The following is a 6,919-nucleotide window of genomic DNA, read 5'->3' as shown; positions in this document are numbered from 1 at the left end:
GTTTGGTTTTTATTATTGAAAAGATTTTGGAAAATAATAGGAAAGTCCAATCAGTAAATTATTGATTATGGATTGGGTGGTGCGTCAAGCATCTTTCTTTGTTCATGTGACTAGACATGTCACTCACTAAGGCTTAATCTATACATTCAATCTTAAAAATTATTGCAAGATTATTGAAATAATAAATGTAAAAAGTTTTTAATTATTGATTTGGATAAGAATAAATCAAATAAAAAAAATAAAAAATCTTAAAACTCTTCAATTTATAGATTTTATTCTTCACCCTCATCTTAGGGTAATTTTTGGGAAGAAAATTTGTAGCTTTTTGATTCTTAGAACTTGAAGAACTTTTGTAAAATGGTTTTGGGAGGAATTTTGACATGAGGATTCTATTTTTGTAGAAGGGGTACACCTCAATAGCTTAGACAAATATATTCATATAATAAATGTCTCATTTTATAGAATTTATAATTTATGTCACTAGGGTCGATTACGGTTAAAAAATACTTTTTGGTATAATATTGAATGGTTTTATCCAATTTCTAATATCGAGTAAGATGTAAGTATAATCTAAATATAAAAATATAATTAAGGTATAAAAAAAATCGGGTTAACCTAAAAGGATTGATTAAGTACAAAACTTTGGTATAGTACCTTACTTCTTTTATAAAATTTTCGATTTTAGATGGAACATCAAACAAATTCTCCATACCTCAATACACCAATTCCATTCATGATGCAATTTACTTTCAAAATAAATGGTATCATTAAGGCCATAAACTCCAAATTTATCAAACGGCAACCCATATTATAGATGGTCCATTTTGTACCTACCCACATGTCCTTGAGACAGATGAAATGTTTTCAATTTGGTTTTGAGTTGGTCAAATTTGTCATTAAGCTAGAACTAAGTTTTATTAATTCTAGGGCACATTTCAAAATTAATCAACCTAATCACTTCTCTTTTTTAGTATTTTTACCTAATTTTATAAGATGATGGAGATACATAAATAAATTATAGAGACTATTACTCAAAATACCTTTATTTTAATTCCTTCTAAATTTGACCATATCCCCAATCTTCCTAATTTCCTTTTCAATTTTTTTTTTTGTAAGATTTATAATGGTTAAAAGGGAAGAAAAAAATATTTTATAGTTCAAATGTTTACTTTTTATGAAAAATATTTTTAAATGTGTATAATAATTATAAAAAATTAGCAAACACAATTTTTTCAAGTTGGGAACAATCTAACATCATAAAGGAGTTGGATTTGGATAAGATTTATATTTGAATATTGTTATATTTAGAAGCATTAACATTGGAAAGGTTTTAAACCACTTAAGATCTAAATCATAATCATAAGTTCATTTAGGGTATACTAAGATGGTATATTTTTCTATCTATGATTTGAATAAGTCTCAATCATGAATATTTAAAGCATGCTTTGTAGACTATAGTAGATGTTTTTTTTTTTTTTTAGAAAAATATTTTTTTAAAAAAAAAAATTGTAATATTTGAATTTTTCATTATTAATGTGAAAACTTTGGCTTTGATCATCTAACTTATCTAAAATGCTTCTCCATATAAATATAAAATTTAGAAGATTAATTATTAGGAATAGAAAAAAAAGCCTTGGAGATTTCTCTTATAAAAAAGATAAAAATATAAATATTTTTTTTTTCAATTTCCACAACATCAATTGAGAGAGAATCATGATTTTAAGTTTTAACTTTTAACACTAAAAATGATAATGTCATGATTTCAATGTGTTTCAAAGAGAAAAATGATAATCTCATAATGAAATTGTTGTAAACTTAAATTTTGATTTATGTGTTGAAAAAAGATATGTAAACTTACAAAATTTTAATTTTTTTATTATTATGAACTCTATATGTTGAAAGAAGAGAGAGCAAGACTTAAAATTTCTAATTTTTCATTATTATGAAATCAATACATTGAGAAAAAGAAGAGGGAATTAAAAACATTTTAATTTTTTATCGCTCCAAAATCAATACAATGAGACAAAAAAGAAAAAAGAAAAAAAAGAAGAGAATCCTAGTTTCATTGTTATGATTGATCAATGATTTAAAAAAAAAGCTTGAACCTTGGAGATATTTCTTATAAAAAAATAAAAAAATATTTTAAATTTTTTTTCACAACATCAATAAAAATAATAATCTCATGATTTTAATATAGGTTTCAACAAGAAAAATGATAATTTCGTGATGAAATTAGAGTAAACTCAAATTTTGATTTGGTCTATATATGGAAAAAAGAGATTTAATGTTACCAAATTTTAATTTTTTATGATTATGAAATCAATATATTGAAGAAAAAGAAGAAGAAAAAGAATTATAATTCTTATTAGTATGATTTGTCAATGATTGTTAAAAAAAGCTTTAATTCAATTTTTTTTCTTATTTTTAATTTGCTTTAAATGTTTAAATTTAATATTCCATATACTTTAATTGCTTGCTTATTATTGAATTACATGTATTTTATTTAAAAAAATTATTTTCATATGTTTTACTTTTAATTACAATACGCAAGTTTTAAATATCAAAACCATTTTTATAATAATTATTATCATATTTTATAGTATTGAATGTATCCAAGTCATAAATAAAAGGATATTATATGTATTTAGCTTTCAGATTTTTTTATACTTTGCTTTTTTATATTCAAAATCCAATAATTTACTTCCTAAAATAATTAAACAATATATAAACCTGACCTAAAATATGATGCTATAATAATGAAATAAAGAAATTAGAACCCTTATAACAATTTGCATCAATTTTTAGACACGATTTTAGAAATATTTAATAATTTTGAAAAATAAATTATTTAATTTTAAACACAAGGAAAAAAAAGAAAAAAAAAATGAAAGAAGGTAAAGGACGAAGCGGGTAAAGTATATTTTACCCAACAAAACAAAGTGGCATTTGTTTAATAAAATTTCATAAACTTGAATCATTATTAATAGTTGGTTTTTGAAATTATTGTATGAAGGGGCCACTACCAAGTTATGTTTTTATTTTTATTTTTTTTAATTGCTAAAAGAAATAGTATTTAAACGGCACGTTTTCATTATGAAGTTTTATTTACATAAAATAATAATTTCCTCCCAATGAAAAGAAACGCGGTTTCACGTGCTTTTAGTGCAAAATTCTTTGGTTTTTTCCTCCTTTTTTTTTTTTTTTTTTTTCAAATTATTAAAAAAAAAAAAATGATGATCAAGAGTGTGGGTGGTGGGGGCTTGCAAGTTGCAATAATTTAACACCCATCAATGATAGTTTGGATAACCTTCAGACTCCACTTTTATGAGCACCTTCTCATTCGTCAATTATTCTTCCAATACTACACAAATTCAATGTGATACCTAAACACACTCAGTCATTTAAATACTCAAATACTCATTAGCTCAATTTTATTCATTTCCATCCTATCATTATGTAAAGGGATAATTTCACTTACATCTCTTGAGGTATTAGCGAAATATAATTAGTCCAATTAGTTTGAAAATTTGTTAAATATCTCTCTTATTTTGAATAAGAGGAGATGTGAGTGAAAATATTAAATGAGAAGAATAACGGATGTATGTGATGAAATTTCAAACAAATGAAAACTATACGTATTTAGTCAAAATCTCAGAGAAGGTTAATAAAATTAACCCTTATGTAACTAGAGGGATTGACAATGCCACGTTGAAATATGAATGAGAGAATGAGAAAATATGAATTAAAATATTCTATAAAAGGCAAAAATCAAAGCATGTATGATAATATTTTCAAAAATAAGTTTGATTTTTTTTTATAATACTTCTTAATCGTTTTTTAGAAAAAAAAAAAATTCTCTTTAGGAATTGAATATGAAAAATAATTCTCACAATTTTTTTGACAATAATATTTTCAAAAATAATCTTGAATAGATATCCTTGAGGTGATTTTCTTTTTTTTTTTTGAACAAATGCAAGGTTTTAGCTTCAAACATTAAGGAAATAACTAGTTAGTCATTTTTATACACATTTGAAAAACCCTTGTGAAAATGTTTTTAACCACCAAAGTTGGGTTTCTCCTTACAATAGATTTCATCTAATTTACAAACGATTTATCTCAATTTTTAAAACATTTTGGATGAATAATAAGTATATCAATGTGTGAAACCAAGGTTTGGTTAATCTTGATTTTGATGATAACAAAATAAGGTTTAGAACTAATGATCATATTTCAAGTGTGATTAGGCAAGACGATTTCCAAAGTGGCAATCACAAAGACAAATCATGCCAAGGAGAAATCATGAAGAAGAAGACCACCTCAAAGAGAAAAGTTTTTCAAGACCAAAGCTTCTTAAGATCTCTTTGTAAGGTTGTTGGTGCACTAGGACTTTCATGCATTTCATTCTTTATTTATGCACAAAAATCATCAAAGAGTAATATTGTTTTAAATATCTTAAGAATTGGATGATTTCATGTTTTCAACTAAAACCTTGTGTTAAATGATTTTCAAACTTGTGTTAAAAGGTTTTAAGTTGAAAAAGGTTGAGTGTTGAGCCAAAAAAATGGCTCAACTGGTTTAACCGGTCGACCGGTTGTGCTCGTCCGGTCGAGGACCGGTTGATGGAGGCCAAAAAGTTTCTCTCTCTCCCAATGGCCTTCTCTTCCCGGTCAAGGTTGAACCTCAACCGGTTGAGGTCTGGTTGAGGCCCAACGGTCACTTTTCCTAACGGCTAGTCAACCGGTCGACCCCTTGCTTGACCGGTTGAACCCCCAACGACTAGTTTGACTTTTTTCTTCTATAAAAAGGCTCCAATTTTCATTGTTTCATAAGCTTAACCTTCCCAAATCATTCTTGATTATATTTGAGTATTGGAAGAGTGTTTTTTAGTGCACCATTGTTTCATAACTTGCATATCTTTAGTACACCATTCAGTCCTAGTTTTTCTTGTATCTTTGAGCCTAAAGTTCTATTACTAGGATTTTTGTGAGATCATTATTTGTATATCTTTCTGAGGAATTTTCTCAAGTGAGGGGTATCACTTGAGAGGTTATTCAAGAGAGGGATATCTCTTGAAGAAGTGTAAAGGGTGCTTGGAGCCAAAAGTCCAAGAGGGTGAATTGAAACCATAATCCAATTGTAAAGAGATTGGAAGCTTGGTTGAAGCTTCAAGATAATGGAACCCTCACTCGGTTAGGAGGTTGAGGAAAGTGGACGTAGGCAAGGAAGTGCCGAACCATTATAAACTCTCGTGTTTGCACTCTCTCTTCCTTAACTCTTTTAAATTATATGCAACTGTGTTTATTTTGTTTATTATATATTTGCATATAATTGTCTCTTATTTTCACTTGTTTAAATTTGCAAAAAGAGACCATCACCTTATTTACCCCCCCCCCCCCCCCCCCCCCTAGGGTGATTACCATAGTTTGGATTAGCCTCTAATTTCCTAACACAATGAAATGAAAAATATAACCTTGTGGCATCAATTTCAATCTTACATGAGGTTCCTAAGGAACCTTCAATTGCATCAAATTCTTCCTTCAATGAGTTTCTTGAGATCAAACAACATATTCATCATTCTGAAAATGTCTTTGATCATCCGTGCAAAAGCATGACAATCTTTGCATTTAGACTTAGATTAACAAGTTTGGCTTCTATTAATAATAACAAGAGGAAATGATTATTACCAAAAGTTGATGTTATCCTTAATTTAAATATTGGTACTTATAATATTTATTATATGTTAGTTTGAATTAGAATAGAATATAGAATTTAAATTAGAGTATAAATTTACTATTAATTTGAATTAGAGTAAGATATAGAGTTTGAATTATAGTATAACCCAAATGTATTTGTATATAAATATCCATTATCATCAATGAGAATGGTATGTCATATTTTTTCTTTAACTTCTTTCTCTATATGTTATCAGAACCTTTGAATCCTAAACCTTAGTCTTAACTTGGAGCAAAGAAAATTTAGGGAGTAGTGCTTAGGCCCTACACATCTCCCCCATACCCTTGTCGCAAATGGTAGTGACCTTGCTATGCCTATGTATTGTCAAGTCTTTAATGTAATATTCTAATTTCAATACCTGTTTACATCTAAGAATTGCAAATTTTCCTGGTTCAAACCTACTAGAATTTTCTTCTCATTTACTTCCTACAAGTATCAATTTCTTTAATTTAACATATACTTCTTTATTACCTTTAACTCTACCTCTTTTTTTTTTTTTTCTAAAAGCTTCCTCAAAGATTTGATTGGTTTTTTACATGTCTTGGAAAAATGAACATGCTCATGTTCCTCTACCTCTACTACATTAGCTTTTAATGCATTATATAGTTTGATGCCAAATAAGGCTCCTAATCCTGTTCTTACTTCAACAAACTTTCTTTCTATAAGTTCCTTAAAGTTTTTAGAAATCCGACTTAGGAAGATCCCACTACTCTTACCTCATCTTTCAACTATCAAGTTGAATCCACTCTTGCTTGGGCCCAAGGAGGCCGCTCTCCAAAGAACCAAGGAGATTGCCTTCCACAGAACTAAGGAGATTGCCCTCCACAGAACCATGGAGATCGCTCTCCACATAACTAGAGAGACCGCCCTCCACAAAAATTGAATACTTCACCGTCTATTTTCTTCTCTCAAGACCAAAATTGGAATATTCAAATGGAGCTCCATCTTATTGGGGCCTATAAGAGAAAGTTAATGTTATCCTTAATTTAAATATTGGTATTGGTACTATTTATTATATGTTAGTTTGAATTAGAATATAATATAAAATTTGAATTAAAGTAGAAATTTAATACTAGTTTGAATTAGAGTAGGAGATAGAGTTTGAATTATAGTATAACCCAAATGTATTTGTATATAAATATCCATCACCATCAATGAGAATGGTATGCCATATTTTTCTTTATCT

Source organism: Vitis vinifera, chromosome 18 (genome assembly GCF_030704535.1).
Source record: "Vitis vinifera cultivar Pinot Noir 40024 chromosome 18, ASM3070453v1".
NCBI lineage: Eukaryota > Viridiplantae > Streptophyta > Magnoliopsida > Vitales > Vitaceae > Vitis > Vitis vinifera.
Note: the sequence above shows the minus strand (reverse complement) of the source record.